Source organism: Amblyraja radiata, chromosome 12 (genome assembly GCF_010909765.2).
Source record: "Amblyraja radiata isolate CabotCenter1 chromosome 12, sAmbRad1.1.pri, whole genome shotgun sequence".
Classification (NCBI taxonomy): domain Eukaryota; kingdom Metazoa; phylum Chordata; class Chondrichthyes; order Rajiformes; family Rajidae; genus Amblyraja; species Amblyraja radiata.
The window spans coordinates 61,211,371-61,230,479 of record NC_045967.1 but is presented as its reverse complement, the minus strand read 5'-3'; the positions used below and the strand labels follow the sequence as shown (position 1 = coordinate 61,230,479).

General features: G+C 47.1%; 1 pseudogene; it reads right to left on the bottom strand.

Moving 5' to 3' along the window:
- Positions 1 to 1,354: 1,354 nt before the first annotated feature.
- LOC116979273 overlaps positions 1,355 to 19,109 on the bottom strand; it is an 18,975-nt pseudogene continuing 1,220 nt past the window's right edge.

Here is a 19,109-nt window from a genome sequence, read left to right as displayed (position 1 = left end):
CATTTACAATTAAGTTTTAAAGCTACGCAAGGCCATTATTTTTACACAATGCAATTCCTTTCAATAATTCATCATATTTTGTCATGTTATCTATTGATATTTCTGTGATAAATTTATGTTTTTTGCCCGTGTTAATAAAAATGTCAAAAGATTGTTTAGTTGTGTTGCATAGTTATTGTCTGTATAATTATTAGTTTTACCCCCATCACCGTGTGTTAATATCAACCTCTAAAGGGAGAACAAACTAAAATTGTTTTAGCATTTTAATAGTTCTTCAATTATTCTCAATGGCTTTCAAGGTTTTTAAAAACCATAACAGCTTCCTGCATGTGGATGTGCCTCACATATAGGTAAGGATACTTTAGTAATTTCTGTGATTGAGGCTTCTTCATCATTGTGATGCAAGGGAACTTCAACACGCACTGCCCTCCGTATACAAGCCCTTGCCAATGGCCACTGGGCCAACTTCCTGAAGTACAATCCATTCCTACACCCGATTGGTGAAAAGTCACAGGTCAATGAGACAAGAACCTAGCTGGGAAAATCTGACCCACATTAAACCTCAGAGGTTTGTAGTGATGGTGAATTTTCATTGTCCAATCATTTGTGTGCTTTACTACACTTATTTTGTGCTAAAAATCCCCAGCGTTTCAGCTGCATTTTATGGCTGTCAAATTGGCTGCTAACTGTAAGGTGCTGTTGATTGGTACCTTGCAATGGCGGATGTCAGCACTTTCATATGAAGAAAGACTGGATAGACTCGGCTTGTACTCGCTAGAATTTAGAAGATTGAGGGGGGATCTTATAGAAACTTACAAAATTCTTAAGGGGTGGGACAGGCTAGATGCAGAAAGATTGTTCCCGACGTTGGGGAAGTCCAGAACAAGGGGTCACAGTTTAAGGATAAGGGGGAAATCTTTTAAAACTGAGATGAGAAAAAACTTTTTCACCCAGAGAGTTGTGAATTCGTGGAAGTCGCTGCCACAGAAGGTAGTGGAGGCCAATACACTGGATGAATTTAAAAGAGAGTTAGATATAGCTCTTGGGGCCAGTGGAGTCAAGGGGAATGTGGAGAAGGCAGGCACAGGTTACTGATTGTGGATGAACAGCCATGACCATCATGAATGGTGGTGTTGGCTTGAAGGGCCAAAAGGCCTCCTCCTGCACCTATTTCCTATGTTTCTTTGTTTCCATGAATGGTAATGCTGGCTCAAAGGGCCGAATGGCCTACTCCCACACCTATTTTCTATGTGTCTATGACTACAACATAAAAGGAACTCGATTAATTGAAAAACGTAAACCATGTTTGACGGTGGTATTTAAAGGGCCTTTGGATAGGCACCTGGAGGTGCAGACAGCAGAGGGATATGGTCCATGTACTGGCAAATGAGATCAGTTGAACTTGGCGTAATGTTGGCATTATTCAAAGGGTCCGTTCCTGTGCTGTCCTCTTCTATGTTCAAGTTTCAAACGCTACCCTCACCACCCTCTCCGCACTCTCTGTCAGATCCTTCAGCGCAACTCTCAGGATCTTGAAGGTCATGAAGAATGATGAACCTGCTCCAAAAATGGAGCCAATGACTGGGACAATGTCGAGAGCTAGTTCCAGGGCTGACACGGTAACAGCCGCGACTCCCCAACCTATCCTCGTAATGACATCTGGAGTTATTTCTCCCAGCAGGGGACTTTTTGCTGCGGCTTTCAGCTCTTCCATGGATTTACCTGTCCTGTTGGCCAGTCGGTGAAGAGAAGCATCATCAAGACCCAGGCATTTCCGGAACTGGATGATTGCTCCAATCAATATCCCAATGTCACAAGCGAGAGAGACTCCAGGGACTGGGATGGCCCCAACTAATCCCGAGATGGTCGCCAACGCCCAGATCCCCTTCTTCAGCAACTCACTTTTCTTCTGAACAATCTCCACGCTGAGGTTGGGAAGGGCCAGGACAAAGATCCTTTTCTTTATGTTTGGTAAATCACCTTCCAGTGCTTCAATTAACTGAACAAAATCATACTGATCCTGTTTAAAACTGGATATCAGGAACACGATGGGATCAGGGATCCCGACATTCCCCAACGTACTGACGCAGTCACTCCGGTTCTTTTCCAATTCCTCGTTTTCATCAAATGTCTTCCGTTCCTTCCGCACAGCATAAAGGTCAGCGTCTATCTTAGAGCGGACAAAATAGAACTTCTTCCCCAGCCGCTTAATCTCCTTGGCAAGTTTTGCATCATTCTCTTTGAATCGAGTAGCTGCCACTATGATGAAGAAATCATATTTTTTAAATTGCATTTTCCTCAGGTAGGAACCTGAGTGAATTGTGGGGATCCGGTCCCCGGCAGGTCCCAGCAGCGGACATTGGGCAGATTGGGATGTGGGTATCCGGTTGGCTCCTTTGTAGTTTCCGTGGTACCAACCTCAGCCGCTCCCTCATCTTCGCTACGAAGCCCTCTCATGGCGTTGATGAGGGTGGATTTTCCTGCACCCGTCTCTCCCGTCACGGCAATGTTCAGCTCGGTGTTGTCCAGTTCTTTGATCTTATTCTGTATCAAACGTTGAACCTTTTCCACGCCACCCGTTTCAAAGTCGGACTTCAGTTTGCTGAGCTCTTCCTGTGTGAAGAATGTGGGGGTCTCAGACTGAGCCGCCTGCTGGCTGAAAGGAAACTTGTGTTAGAACATGACTGAATGAAACCATGATAGTTTCCAGTTGAAATAGCATCGAAATACATTGCACATTGCATCATTACCAGATATCCTCATGTCAACCTGACCTATTGATTACACAACATGCTAAACAAAGCTTTTTTCACTGTACTTCTGTACACATGCACAATGATAAGGCTAAGTATAGTTATGGTTGAAATGCTTTTCCTGCAACAGAACAAAGTGCAACAGATAATCTGTACAGAGTGAGATTCTGGAATGTGCCTGGGTATGGATCAGTTGATGGTGGAGACATGAGAGACTGCAGATGTTGGAATCCAGTGCGAAACAACAATGCCAGAAGATGTCAGTAGGTCAGGCAGCATGTATGGAAGCAAAAGGAAGATGGACATTTTGGGTCGAGATGGACACTTAGTTCCTCCTGCAGTTTGTTCATTTGTTGCTGTTAGTCAATATACTTTGACTGTGAATAGCCACCCTTGCTTTAACTCATGGAACTCCTGATCTTGGTCTCATTACAGGAATCCCAGCCACTCGACACATGCCGCCTGACCGGCCGAGCTTCTCCAGACATTGGTGTCTCCATGATCAATCGATACCTGTCCCCAAGCACATTACAGAAGCTACTGTCCTTCCACATCGGGCCAACTAATCCTTCCTCTACCACTTCCCTCCGTTCACCTGCATGTCTTCACTATAATATCCACTCACTCCAAGAAGGCCTCCACTTACATGGCCCTGTATGTTCCCAGGTTTAGGTGTTGGGGTCAAGTTGGTGAAGTGAGGTTTGGGTAGAGTCAGAGAACAGTTGCTTTGTGAGGGTACATCTGCTCAAGAAGGGGAGTGTTTAAATGTGTTTCTCAAACAAAGAATGCATCTATCTGTAATGAAGGGAATCGGAAGGATCTTGACAAATAATGAACAGAGCAAAGTGGCTCCACAACCCGTGGACTAATGCAAAGCTCTGTGGTCTCAGTACATCCAGTCATGAATAGGTTGCAGAAGGTGATAGAGGCTTCCACAACATGCCCAGTCTCAACTAAAGAAGAATGAATTGTCAGATTGTCAGAGTGACTGCGCCAACACAGAACACAGCCATAGAATCGTAGAAGCATCCAACACAGAAACAGGCCATTCAGCCCAACTCGTCCCTGTTAACAGGATGTCAACCAGGGCTTATCCCTTTCACCCACGTCTGGGCCATATCCCACTAACCTTTCCAATTCCTGTCTGTGTTAAATGCCTTTATACCACCAGGGGGCGCCGCACGTTGGCTGCCTCGCCAATGGTCCATCTTTGTCTTTTTCATCCTTTGTGTTTTTAGTTTGTTGTAAAATGTATCTTTTAGTTTATCTTTAGTTTGTGTATTTGTGGGGGGTGGTGGGGGAAACGTTTTTATCTCTTTCCTCGATGGAAACTTTCACAAAGCATTTGATAAGGTCCCACATAGGAGATTAGTGGGCAAAATTAGGGCACGTGGCATTGGGGGTAGAGTGCTGACATGGATAGAGAAGTGGTTGGCAGACAGGAAACAAAGAGTAGGGATTAACGGGTCCCTTTCAGAATGGCAGGCAGTGACTAGTGGGGTACCGCAAGGCTCGGTACTGGGACCGCAGCTATTTACAATATACATCAATCATTTGGATGAAGGGATTCAAAGTAACATTAGCAAATTTCCAGATGACACAAAGCTAGGGGGCAGTGTGAACTGTGAGGAAGATGCTATGAGAATGCAGGGTGACTTGGACAGGTTGGGGGAGTGGGCAGATGCATGGCAGATGAAGTTTAATGCGGATAAATGTGAGGTTATCCACTTTGGTAGAAAAAACAGGAAGGCAGATTACTATCTAAATGGCGTCAAATTGGGAAAAGGGGAAGTACAACGGGATCTGGGGGTCCTTTTTCATCAATCTATGAAAGTAAGCATGCAGTTGCAGCAGGCAGTGAAGAAAGCGAATGGCACGTTGGCCTTTATAACAAGAGGAATCGAATATAGGAGCAAAGAGGTCCTTCTGCAGTTGTACAGAGCCCTAGTGAGACCACACCTGGAGTATTGTGTGCAGTTTTGGTCCCCTAATTTGAGGAAGGACATTCTTGCTATTGAGGGAGTGCAGGGTAGGTTTACAAGGTTAATTCCCGGGATGGCGGGACTGTCATATGCTGATAGAATGGAGCAGCTGGGCTTGTACACTCTGGACTTTAGATATATGATTGTTTAGGGTTTGGACACGCTAGTGGCAGGAAACGTGTTCCCGATGTTGGAGGAGTCCAGAACCAGGGGCCAAAGTTTAAGAATAAGGAGTAAGCCATTTAGAACGGAGATGAGGAAACATTTTTTCTCACAGAGAGTGGTGAGTCTGTGGAATTCTCTACCTGTCTAGAGGGTGGTGGAGGCAGGTTCTCTGGATGCTTTCAAGAGAGAGCTAGATCGGGCTTAAATTTTTAAAATAGCGGAGTCAGGGGATATGGGGAGAAGGCAGGAACAGGGTACTAATTGGGGATGATCGGCCAGGATGATATTGAATGGCGGTGCTTGTTCGAAGGGCTGAATGGCCTACTCCTGCACCTATTGTCCATTGAGATGCAACTCTTTCCATGCCGTATCTCCGTCTGCACTGCAGCCTAACATCGTGAAGTTGTCGGCCTCTGGTTTGGGACTTCTAGACTCCAAAACCATAGAGCCTGAGGACTTTACCATCTTGGAGCGGGCGTTCCAATTGCCAGGGGTCGGCTTTTGTTGCTCCAAGTCGCAAGAGTTCGACCGCCCCAACGTTGGAGCTCGATCTCCAGCTGCGGTTGGTTCGCAGGAGGAAAGGAGTAAAGTGGATAAGACTTTATTGCCATCCATCACAGTGGGGAATGTGGAGGAGTCACTGTGGTGGATGTTTATATCACATTCGTATATAGTTGTGTGTCTTGTTGCTTTTTAGGTTTGACTGTGTGGCAAACCAAATTCCTCGTTTGTTGCAAAACCCACTTGGCTAATAAATGACGATCATGTTCCTGTCTCTACCACTTCTCTGACAGCTGGTTCCAAATACCCACCAGTCATCTTTACCCCTCAACTGGAAACCCTCCAGATTTTAATTACCTGCCCTGTGAAAAAGACAAGTCACCATTCACCATACCGACCGATGTTCCTCATAATTGTATATATCTCTATCTCAACCCGGGGTGATGGGGAGACGGGAGACGGGGTGACAGGGTGACAAGGGGACAGGGTGACAAGTTACAGGGAGACAGGGTGATGGGGAGACAGGGTGACAGGGAGACAGGGTGATGGGGAGACAGGGTGACAGGGTGATGGGGTGACAGGGTGACAGGGTGCGGTGTGTCCAGACCTACCTGGAACTGTTTCCTCCCATTTCCGATCTCTGTGTCTCGCTGCCGGCCTGTGTGATGGTCCAGTGATCCCAGCGCTGTGCTGAGGTGAGGTCGGTGATCAGAGCTCCTCTTTGTCCGTGGATGTGTCAGTCTGCTCTTTCACGAGGAAAGTAGTGAGAGAGTGAGTGATGATTTGTTCTATACCAGAAATCCCTGAGGCTGTTGGGAAAATCACCCTTAATTGGGATGGGTTTCATGCAATCTACTGAAAATGGACCTGTACTTGTTGGAGTTTAGAAGGATGAGGGGGACCTCATTGAAACTTACCAAAAACCTGTCTAGAGTGGATGTGGACAGGATGATCCCACTAGTGGGAGAATCTTGGGCCCAATGTCATAGCCTCAGAACTAAAGGACATTCCTTTAGGAATAGGAATTTATTTTAGTTAGAGGCTGGTGAATCTGTGGAAATCAATGCCACTGAAGGCTGTGGAGGCCAAGTCAATAGATTTCTCCAAGGCAGAGATACATTCTTCATTCGTTATGGGGGTAAGGGGTTATGGGGAGAAGGCAGAGTATGGGGTTAAGAGGGAGAGATAGATCAGCCATGGTAGATGGTAGAGTAGGCTTGATGGGCCGAATGGCCTCATTCTGCTCCTTTCACATGAACCTGTGTACAGCGGGGATGTCTCACCCCACCTTCCTCAACCTGACGGCGGGAGGTTTGGAGAATTGAGTCCCCCCCCACCCCCAGAGAAGGAGGACTTGTTGAACACAGAGACTGGTAGTGAATGGAGATGGGAGAAATTCAAGGTCTCTGTGGGTCGGTCTACAGAAGTAGTCTGTAAATCGGTCAGTACTTTGAAACGGTGACTGACAACCTCATACAATAACTGGCTCGTGTGTAACTGGAAACGCTGTGACAATCCCCTTGTTAAAACAGTGTCTTGTACTGGAAATCCCTGTTGCATCCATCTCTGTACCACCCACTCCTCTGACATCAGTCTAAAGGGTCTCAACCCGAAAGGTCACCCATTCCTTCTCCCCAGAGATGCTGCCTGTCCCGCTGAAGTACTTCAGCATTTTGTGTCTAAACTGAAACATCTGATAGACAACAATGTTACCTGTGGCAAATTCACCACTGTGGCAGAAAAAGTGTGGTAGGGACTAGTTGGGCCGAATGGTCTATTTCTGTACAGTAAATGCTGCCACTAATAGAGATCAGTCAAAATGAGCAGGTACTGAAACAATGTCCAGGACCAGGGGTCACAGTTTAAGAATAAGGCCATTTATGACTGAGATGAGGAAAAACCTTTTCACTCAGAGAGTTGTGAATCTGTGGAATTGTCTGCCACAGAAACATAGAAAATAGGTGCAGGAGTAGGCCATTCGGCCCTTCGAGCCTGCACCGCCATTCAATATCATCTCATGGCTGATCATCCAACTCAGTATCCTGTACCTGCCTTCTCTCCATATCCCCTGATCCCTTTAGCCACAAGGGCCACATCTAACTCCCTCTTAAATATAGCCAATGAACTGGCCTCAACTACCTTCTGCGGGAGAGAATTCCAGAGATTCACCACTCTCTGTGTGAAAAAATGTTTTCCTCATCTCGGTCCTAAAATATTTCCCCTTTATCCTTAAACTGTGACCCCTTGTTCTGGAAGGCAGTGGAAGCCAATTTACTGGATGTTTTCAAGTGAATCCGATTTAGTTCTTATGGGCTAAAGGAATCAAGGGACGTGGGGGGGGAAAGCAGGAACGTGGAACTGATTTTAGATGATCAGCCATGATCATATGGAATGGCGGTGCTGGATCGAACCGCCGACTATTATTACTGCAACTATTTTGCTGTTTCTATGATTCTAACGTGGCCTCGAGAGAGGTTTGATATTCTGCAGGGGGTCTCGGGCCCGGAGACAAGTGTCAGACAGGGACCCACAGGAGGCCGCGGGGCTGGAGTTTGTGCCGCTCTGGTTGTAGCGGACGTTGAAGAGTCCAGTGAGGGGACTAGTAACGTGACAACAAACATCAGCGGCCACTCGGTAATTCCCTATCATGTTTACGAATCTATTTGCAATGAATTCTCTGTATTGAGTGCAACGCCCGCTCTCTGAAACCGCTCCCATTCAGGGAGAACCTGAAGGACAAACAAAGGGTGTTTTGCTGCTGCTGTTAAGTTTCGATTCGCCCAAAACTTCAAGCCCAGACTATGCCGGAAGTAGAGAGCCGCGCTGGTGAAGGGGGGGGGGGGGGGGGGGGGGGGGGGGGGGGGGGGGGTAGAGAGACTTTACACAGATGTAAGGTTCAAGTGTTGCCGGAGTTTTTCCATCTATTGTGGGATCCAGTCGCTTTGCACCAGATCACACGGAGAGCTGACGGGGAGAACAGTGCTGCCTTTACAGTGTCACTCCATCTAACATGACACCGTCGCGCTGAGAACTCGCCTCAGTTTGTGCTTCAACCGCTTGTTCCTACCTGTACTCCTTCTTGCAAGTGGACGCTGGAGGGGAAAGGTGAACACAACAAGCAGTTGTGTGGCTCGCGCCTCTCTCTCCTTCTCCCCTCCCGTTCGCTTTCGGTTTCGGTTGCTATTGTTCTCTCTCTCTCTCCCCGCCTCACTCTCTCTCTCTCTCTCTCTCTCTCTCTCTCTCTCTCTCCGCCTCACTCACTCACTCTCTCTCTCACACCCAGTAGCTTTCATGTGATTGGACACATGTTCCTACATGAACCAATTGCAATAATGCGCCTGTTTGAAGCTGGGATCTTTGGTTTGAAGTTCCTGGGGATTTGGGTAAAACCGGATTATTCTCCATTGCGAAATCAAGAGACAAGAGACAAGAGAATTTATTGTCATGTGTCCCAGATAGGACAATGAAATTCTTGCTTGCTGCAGCACAACAGAATATGTCAACATAATACAGAACATAATACAGGGATAAAAGTTCTCCACGGATATTACGACTTTGATGAAGTTTTCCTCCTCTCCCCGACGCCAGTTCTGCAACACTCTAACAACCGATATCGTTCCCTCGGGAGATAGACACAAAAACGCTGGACTAACTCAGCGGGACAGGCAGTAACTCTGGAGAGAAGGAATGGGTGACCGACCCGAAACGTCACCTATTCCTTCTTTCCAGAGATGCTGCCTGCCCCACTGAGTTATTACAGCTGTTTGTGTTTATCTTCGGTTTAAACCCGCATCTGCAGTTTCTTCTTACACATCTTTCCCTCGGGAACGGCTTCATTCCCTCTGACACCAGGCCTTCCATAAGCCACGATTGATTGGTGGCGTAGACTTGATCACAAGGGCAAAAGTGATCGGGGTAAAATTAGGCCATTCGGCCCATCATATCGACTCCACAATTCAATCATACCTGATCTATCTCTCTCCCCACTAACCCCATTCTCCTGCCTTCTCCCCATAACCCCTGACACCTGTGGTAATCAAAAATCTGAGGATATGACCTCTAGTCCCAGACTCTCCCAATAATGGCGGATTAGACTTGATGGGCCGAAAAGCCTAATTCTACTCCAGTCACTTATGACCTGATGATATTAGTTAGATAGTGGCTTTATCTGTTCTCACATGTGCAGAGACCAGGTGAGATGCTTGTTGTGCACGCGCTCCAGTCTAATTGTACTCTAGCTGTGGACAGTAGGTTGTGTGCTGGAGTGGGGTTGGGCCTGGTCCAGCGTGATGCCATCGTCTCCTTCCACCAGCGATCCATGCAGCTGCCTATGGGCACCGCTCCTACGCTGCTCCATTCACTTACTCGACTGGTTGTGCAGGATCTCTCCCTTCACAAGCCACCTCTTCTGTGCGCTTAGTTTAACAGTTGTTCCCCCGGGTTTTGACAGCTTGTGCACCTTCCTGTTTCCACAACTTAATGGTACAAGAGTTTGTTGTTGCCTAGTGTTACGCCAATGTCCCTCTTACAGGAAGGCAGAGTGGTCAAAAATACTTTTGGCACTTTGGCCTTCATCAGTCAGAGTGTTGAGTACAGAAGTTGGCGGGTCACGTTGCTGTTGTATAAGACGTTGGTGAGGCCACATTTAGAATATTGTGTTCAGTTTGGGGCACCATGTTATAGGAAAGATGTCGTCAAGGTGGAAAGGGTGCGGAGATTTATGATGATGTTGCCAGAACTCAAGGGCCTGAGGTATAAGGAGCAGTGGAGCAGGCTGGCACTCTATACAGTACAGTTTTGAGTATAGGAGCAGGGAGGTTCTACTGCAGTTGTACAGGGTCTTGGTGAGACCACACCTGGAGTATTGCGTACAGTTTTGGTCTCCAAATCTGAGGAAGGACATTATTGCCATAGAGGGAGTGCAGAGAAGGTTCACCAGACTGATTCCTGGGATGTCAGGACTGTCTTATGAAGAAAGACTGGATAGACTTGGTTTATACTCTCTAGAATTTAGGAGATTGAGAGGGGATCTTATAGAAACTTACAAAATTCTTAAGGGGTTGGACAGGCTAGATGCAGGAAGATTGCTCCCGATGTTGGGGAAGTCCAGGACAAGGGGTCACAGCTTAAGGATAAGGGGGAAATCCTTTAAAACCGAGATGAGAAGTACTTTTTTCACACAGAGAGCGGTGAATCTCTGGAACTCCCTGCCACAGAGGGTAGTCGAGGCCAGTTCATTGGCTATATTTAAGAGGGAGTTAGATGTGGCCCTTGTGGCTAAGGGGATCAGAGGGTATGGAGAGAAGGCAGGGACGGGATACTGAGTTGGATGATCAGCCATGATCATATTGAATGGCGGTGCAGGCTCGAAGGGCCGAATGGCCTACTCCTGCACCTAATTTCTATGTTTCTATGTTTCTATGTATACCTGGGAGCGCAGGAGGATGAGAGGTAGCCAATATACGTACTTCTTACAGAATTATGTACAAAATTGTCAGAGGGATGGATCGGGTAAACGCATGGAGACACGTGCCCAGTAAAGGGGAGTCGAGAACGAGAGGACAAAGGTTTAATGTGAGGGGAATTAGTTACAAGAGGAAGCTATAGAACGGGGTGAAATTGTAACTTTAATAAATATTTGGACAGATGTATGGATCGGAAGGGTTTGTGGGTCATGGACTAAATACAGGAGAATGGGTCCAGCCCATAATGTAGCAAGGTTACAACATTTTGAGATTTAAAAAATCAAGTCTGTAATTTATCCCATCAGATAAAGCATAAAAAGAAGTTTAATTTGACACCTAATTCACTTTCATATCTCATGTATTTAAAAAGTTATGGCCATTTTCATACTCGGAAATTAGCATCTTGTTCCCTATTGATTTTCTATGGACGTAACAAAAAAGCTGTGATCATGGACAGTCAAAAGCCCATAACTTTCTTAAAAATTAAGAGAACTGAATGAAATTTTCAGTTATCATAGATTGAACCATTCTGAAACAATTATAAAATAATCTTACTTGGATGACCTGAAATTAAAGCATATAATTAGTTAGTTACTCAAGTGTAGCTAATTTAGAACTTCAATTACTAGATCTAAACATCTATCCATTTCTTAATAAATGATTAACATTTTTAAATAGCCTAAGTGTGCAAATAATATTCATAAATAATTCACAATAAAACATGATTTTAAAATCTCATTTACATTAATTTATAGGCCAAATGGAAGGAATTTAGTGTTTAATTGCTGTAAATTAAAGTCCATTTTAAATCAGCTTTCTAGTGGGATCCTTTGAACGCGCTGGTTTAGAACGTTCACATTGCGGTAGTTTTGTGCCCTCAAATGCCCAGAAAAATACTGCGGGATATAATGGGCCCAAAATGAGCTACTCGCAATATTAAACTTTGTATAAAGGGATCTTAAGAAGCCCTTTTTAATGTAAAAATTAGCTACATACCTTCTGTGGTTTGCTCTATGGGACCCTGACGGCTGTCGGTGGTCGCGGGTTTAGAGATTGATTTTTAAACGACTATAACTATTATCCAAGGCCTTTAAAACTAATAATAGCTTTTGCGACGGGGTCTTCCAGCGATTTTCCGTTAATAATTAACTAGGTTGAACATCTTCGATTTGAATAGCCTAGATAAAATCGCGTTTTAAACCCGCCCCCCTCTAAACGGCGCCAAAATCGCGCACACCCGCAGCGACAGATTTTCAGCGACGCTTCAGGTAGGCTTTGCAACATACCTACATAATGGCAACTTGATAGTATGGGTGTGATGGGCCGAAGAGACTACTCCCATGCTGCCCAGCCACGTGGCTCTATATCTGGTGTTTCTAAACTAATTTTGGACTATCATGTAGTGCAGGTTTGTTCTCTACATTTGGATCAATGTTCACAACTCAAATTAGTCTCGAATCCATCATTCCAGTTGTGATGAGGGGATTGAATCCCAAACGCCAGCTCTGTTTCCCTCCCCTGACCTGCTGAGTAATTCTTACCCAAGATAGACACAAAAATCTGGAGTCCATCATCGGCACATGCAGCATCTCTGGAGAGAAGGAATGAGTGACGCTTCAGGTGAAGACCCTTGTTCCGTTTTCATGGCTGAAGCCTCCACATGTTCCACATAAAGTGACTGGGGACAGTGGGGACTCACCTGTAGCGGGTCGACATCACTGATGTACATCAGCTCAGTGCCAGGAAAGCTGCAGTCTCCACCATCGCCTGCAGGTGGCAGGTGGCAGGTGTCTCCCACTCAGCTCCATTGGGGCACCGTGCCCAGAATGCGAATTGTCTATGTTTGGACATCCAAGAGCAAAGGGAACATAGAAACATAGACAATAGGCACAGGAGTAGGCCATTCGGCCCTTCGAACTAGCACCACAATTCAATATTATCATGAATCAGTACCCTGTTCCTGCTTTCTCCCCATATCCATTGATTCCGTTAGCCCCAAGAGCTATATCTAACATCCCCCACATCAGATTGGGTTTTGTAAACACAACACTTTAATGATCAAATCCTGAACAAATGTCCACGTGACCAGATTCCCCAAACATGTGGGAACCCCATTTCCCACCTTAATGCTTCAGTACAAACTAAAGACAAGGCCTGTGTGTGGTCTTCCACTTCATGGCGATGGCAGCAGATACTGACCCCCTTGACGTGACACAGAATGGTTATTTAGAGATACAGCATGGAAACAGGCCATTTGGCCCAACTAGTCGAGGGCGACCATCGATCTCACCTTCACACTAGTTCTAAGTTGTCCCACTTTCTCGCCCACTCCCTACGTACTAGGGGTAATTTACAGAGACCAATCAACCTACAAACCCGCACGTCTTTGGGATGTGGGAGGAGACCGGAACACCCAGAGGGAACCCACACGGTCACGGGGAGACTGTGCTAACTCCACACGGACAAGAACCGATGTCAGGATGGAACTTGTATCACCCGCGCCGTGAATCAGCAGCTCTACCCGCTGCGCCACTGTGCTGCCCCATTCTCAACATCAATGCCCGGGTTATAGAACTGGGTTGACCACAGTGCCGCACGACCTGGCAGTGATATGTAACCCGCTCCTCCAGGGGAAACATCTGTCTCTATATTCAGCATGTTGAAACACAACCGGGTCTCACAAGTTTCACTAACTCGGGTCAGCTGCAGTCATTTTAGTTAAAGGACGACTACTAAGAGTTAGGTTTTATATAGAACTTTTATTGTGTATATTTGTACTGAAGCAAGCTTGTTAATTAACAATAGATACAACTCTACTTGTCTAAACAGTTCACATGTGTTGACCCATCAACAGCAACAGTATTACATATCATGTCAAAGAGTCACCTGTTGCTGTGCGAGACTAATCTGATTACACACATTCACCATCAACAAGTCAGTTGAAGGGAACAGGGTCCACATTACTACACAAGTACATATTAAACCCCCCAATGTGGCTTATTTTACATCAGCATTTCCTGCCCAATCAACGAGCTGTATGATCAAAGCTACAATAGTAATTGTCGGTTACATTAGAAACAACGTTTTCATATAATAATAGAATGCAAAATAATACCAAAACAGTCGTGGTTACAGTTTAGTTTAGTTTAGAGATACAGCGCGGAAACAGGCCCTTCGGCCCACTGATTAGACAAGACACTGGACAAAGTCTACACCAACATGGCTGAAGCTTACAAAGCCATCCCCCTCCCCCACCTTGGCCAGTCTGATCACGTCTCATTGTTCCTGCTCCCTAAGTACTCCCCACTCATCAGACGGGTTAAACCAACTGTGAGGACAGTTAAAGTCTGGTCAGAGGAAGCGGACTTCACACTTCAGCAGTGTTTTGGAAACACTGACTGGAAGGCGTTTGCAGCCCAGGCCACCCTTGACTCCCACACGGACATTGATTCCTACACATCCTCTGTTCTGGACTTTATAAACCCCACCATCAATAGTGTCACCTCCCTCAAACAGGTGACCATATTCCCGAATCAGAAGCCATGGATGAACAGCGAGGTCAGGCTACTGCTGAAAGCACGGGACACCGCTTTCAGGTCAGGCGATGCTCGAGCCTACAGTTCAGCCAGGGCTAACCTGAAGAGGGGCATCAAGAAGGCCAAGCACTGCCATAAGCTCAGGATTGAGGAGCACTTCAACAACAACTCCGACCCCCGACGCATGTGGCAAGGCATCCAGGCCATCACGGACTACAGACCCTCCAACACCACCCCCACATCCAGCGACGCCTCCTTCCTTGAGGAGCTTAACCACTTCTATGGCCGCTTCGACAGGGACAATCTAGAGACAGCCATCAAGGCTGTGCTACCTGCCGATCACCAACCCCTCACACTCACCCCCTACGACGTATTTGTGGCACTGAGTAGGACTAATGCACGTAAAGCTGCTGGCCCTGACGGCATCCCCGGGCGCGTGCTCAGGGCCTGTGCTGCGCAGCTGACAGACGTCTGGACTGACATCTTCAACCTGTCACTTGCCCAAGCAGTTGTCCCCACGTGCCTTAAAACCACCTCCATCGTGCCAGTGCCAAAACACTCCACTGCGGCAAGCCTCAACGACTTCCGCCCAGTTGCACTTACCTCCATCATCACCAAGTGCTTCGAGAGGCTGGTCCTGGCACACCTCAAAAGCTGCCTACCCCCCACACTGGATCCCTATCAGTTTGCCTACCGCAAGAACAGGAGTACGGAGGATGCCATCTCAACGGCACTTCACTCCGCCCTCTCCCACCTCGACAACAGAGACACTTACGTAAGAATGCTGTTCATCGATTACAGCTCAGCATTCAACACCATTATACCATCAAAACTGATCACCAAACTCGGTAACCTGGGCATCGACAAATCCCTCTGCAACTGGATACTGGACTTTCTAACCAACAGACCCCAGTCTGTTAGGTTAGACAAGCACACCTCTTCAACCCTCACCCTGAACACCGGCGTTCCACAGGGCTGTGTGCTGAGCCCCCTCCTCTACTCCCTCTTCACCTATGACTGCACACCTGTACATGGTACTAACACCATCATCAAGTATGCAGGTGATACAACGGTGATGGCCTCATCAGCAACAACGATGAGTCGGCCTACAGGGAGGAGGTCCAGCACTTAGCAGCATGGTGCGCTGACAACAACCTGGCCCTTAACTCCAAGAAGACCAAGGAGCTCATTGTAGACTTCAGGAAGTCCAGGGGCGGCACGCACACCCCCATCCACATTAACGGGACGGAGGTGGAACGTGTTTTTAGCTTCAGGTTCCTGGGAGTCAACATCTCCGATGACCTCTCTTGGACCCACAATACCTCAACTCTGATCAAGAAGGCTCACCAGCGTCTCTTCTTCCTGAGGAGACTGAAGAAGGTCCATCTGTCTCCTCAGATCCTGGTGAACTTCTACCGCTGCACCATCGAGAGCATCCTTACCAACTGCATCACAGTATGGTATGGCAACTGCTCTGTCTCCGACCGGAAGGCATTGCAGAGGGTGGTGAAAATTGCCCAACGCATCACCGGTTCCTCGCTCCCCTCCATTGAGTCTGTCCAAAGCAAGCATTGTCTGCGGAGGGCGCTCAGCCTCGCCAAGGACTGCTCTCACCCCAACCATGGACTGTTTACCCTCCTACCATCCGGGAGGCGCTACAGGTCTCTCCGTTGCCGAACCAGCAGGTCCAGGAACAGCTTCTTCCCGGCGGCTGTCACTCTATTCAACAACGTACCTCGGTGACTGCCAATCACCCCCCCCCACCCCCCGGACACTTATTATCACTTATTATTATTTATTTAAATCATTTGCTATGTCGCTCTTCCAGGGAGATGCTAAATGCATTTCATTGTCTTTGTACTGTACACTGACAATGACAATTAAAATTGAATCTGAATCTGAATCTGATTACATGCGGCCCATTGATCATCCCGTACACTAGCACTATCCTACACACTAGGGTCAATTTACAATGCTGACAGAAGCCAATTAACATACACACCTGAATGTCTTTGGAGTGTGGGAGGAAACCGTCGCACCCGGTGGAAACCCATGCACAAACAGACAGCACCCGTAGTCAGGATTGAACCCGTGTCTCTGGCACTGTGAGGCAGCAGCTCTACCGCTGCGCCACTGTGCCGCCCATATTCCAGTGGGATGTATTTCAGACGGGTCATTCTCATCAGTTCTAAACATTCTCCATATCTTTGTCTGGAGCTGTAGATGATAGACTTGGTCACAGTTCCCTCACTGAGAGTTGGTCTTCTTGCAGATGTATCTCCGCTCCTTCACCTTGGTGAAGATTACTGGGAATAAGACAAGTGACAGGTTCTCAGACACGTTCCCACTTTCCCCACACTGGAAGTTTCCCGTCCTGGAGAGAAACGTCCTTCCCAGACACTCGTTGCCAGGCACAATCTAATGAAGGCGCTGACTTTCCAGTTCACATTGACACCAAAGTAGATGCATTGGAGTGTTTTGCTGCTGAATGAGAACTGGTTTATTGTTGCTTGTCGGGAAGTTCTGAGGGACACAAACGGGCTGGTAGAATCATAGACAGACACAAAACGCTGCAGTAACTCAGCGGGACAGGCAGCATCTCTGGAGAAAAGGAATAGGTGACATTTCATGTCGACACCCTTCTTCGGAATGAGAGTCAGGGGAGAGGGAAACGAGAGATATGGAATAGTACAGAGAACAAATGGATGAAATATATGTAAAAGGACAAATCAAAACAAGGCGCGATGATGAAGGACAGATAGAGCCCACAATGGTGCATTGTTGGCTATGGGGAAGGCGGTAACAAGTTATACAGACTGTGGTACTCAACAGGACGATAGTGAGACTAGTATGATGATGAGGGTGGTGGGGGGGGGGACGGAGAGAGAGGGGATGCAAGGGTTACTTGAAGTTAGAGAAATTAATATTCATTCCGCTGGGTTGTAAACTGCCCAAGTGAGTTGCTGGCCAGATCAACACAGAACATGTCCCACTGGGGCAAAGGTTCCCACTATAATATGTCCCGCTTGTGACTACTTCAGGGTCAGCGCTTTACATCTTTAGGGGGCTTCTGAAGTGTTTGTAGTTGTGGTGTGTGAAACATGGACACAGCATGACCCGATGCACAGCAAGCTGAATATGACCAGATCACCCAGCACAGTGTTGATGCCGCACAGGTGAACATTGTCCAGGATGCTGGGAATAATATCTCTGTACTTGTTCAACATAGGGCGCAGATCCTTTATGGCCGCCTGTTCAACTGAGTGCCCCTCCCTCAGTAATGTACGACTGTGTCAGAAATTTCAAAATGGACGAGGAATATTTCCAAAAATGATTACAGCAAACAGCAGGAACAGGGAACTCCAGATGCTGGTTTACAAAAAAAAGTCACAAAGTGCTAGAGGAACTCAGTTGACCTGGCAGCATCTCAGGAGAACATGAAGATAGGCACAAAATGCTGGAGTAAGTCAGAGGGACAGGCAACATCTCAGAAAGAAGGAATGGGCGACGTTTCGTGTCGTGACCTTCCTCAGTGATAGTCAATGGAGAGGGAGACATAGAGATATGGGAGGGTGAGGTGTGAAAACGAGAGATCAAAGGGGACGCTGCTGAAGTTGTAGAATGGATCATTGTTAGCTGAGGGGAAGGTGCCAAGGAGGCATTCAACCAGTAAAATTCATTCGGGAGGACAGTAAAACCAATCCGAAAACTAGAATGGGGGAGGGAGAGGGAAAGCAAGGGGTCCTTGACATTGGACTAATTAATATTCATACCGCTGGGTTGTGAGCTGCCTGAGCGAAATATGAGATGCTGTTCCTCTAATTTACATGTAGCCTCACTCTGACAGTGGACAGAAAGGTCAGTGTGGGAAAGGGAGGGGAGTTAAAGTGTTTAGCAAACGGGAGATCACGTGGGGGCCTAGACAGTCTAACAGAGAGCTCCAAGCAAACAGCAAGCAGTAAGAATTAGCGCACGCTTTGGCGTTAGCTTTCTTCAAAGTATGAAGCCCAGCTCAACGTGAAATGACGGGATGGATATTGGTGCAGAGCGGTTACTCGGCGCCTTTGGCAACAGCGAGCACCTTCTCTGCGCACTCGACCAGAAGCTGCAGCGCCTTAGTCAGTGTCGTGTAGGTCATTAGAAATGATGTCCCGCCTCCAATAACTGAACCAATTCCTGGGACTAAGTAAAGAGCGGTTTCCACGACTGAAACAGCGACGACGACTTGCACCTAAACCCATCCTGACTATAACGGGTGTAGTTATTTCACCCAGTAGGGGTGATTGTGCTGCGGCTTTCAGATCTTCCACGGACTTGCCTGTTCTCTCGGCCACTCTGCGGAGAGCAGTATCATCCAGACACAGACACAGCATCATCCAGGCACAGGCATTTACGGGCATTGACATCATCCATGTCACAGGCGGCAGAGAGACCCGTGACTGGGATCGCTCCCACTCCTCCCGACATGATCGCCAACATCCAGATACGTTTCTCCAACACCTCACGTTTCTTCCAAATAATCTGCACACTGATGTTGGGAAGGGCCAGGACAAAGACAGATTCCTTTATATTTGGTAAACCATCTGCAAGTGCTTCCATAAACCGAGGGAAATCATACATATTCTTCTTGAAACTGGATATCAGGAACACTGTGGGATCGGGGATCCCGGCCTTTCCCAATTTACTGACGCAGTCGCTCCGGATCTT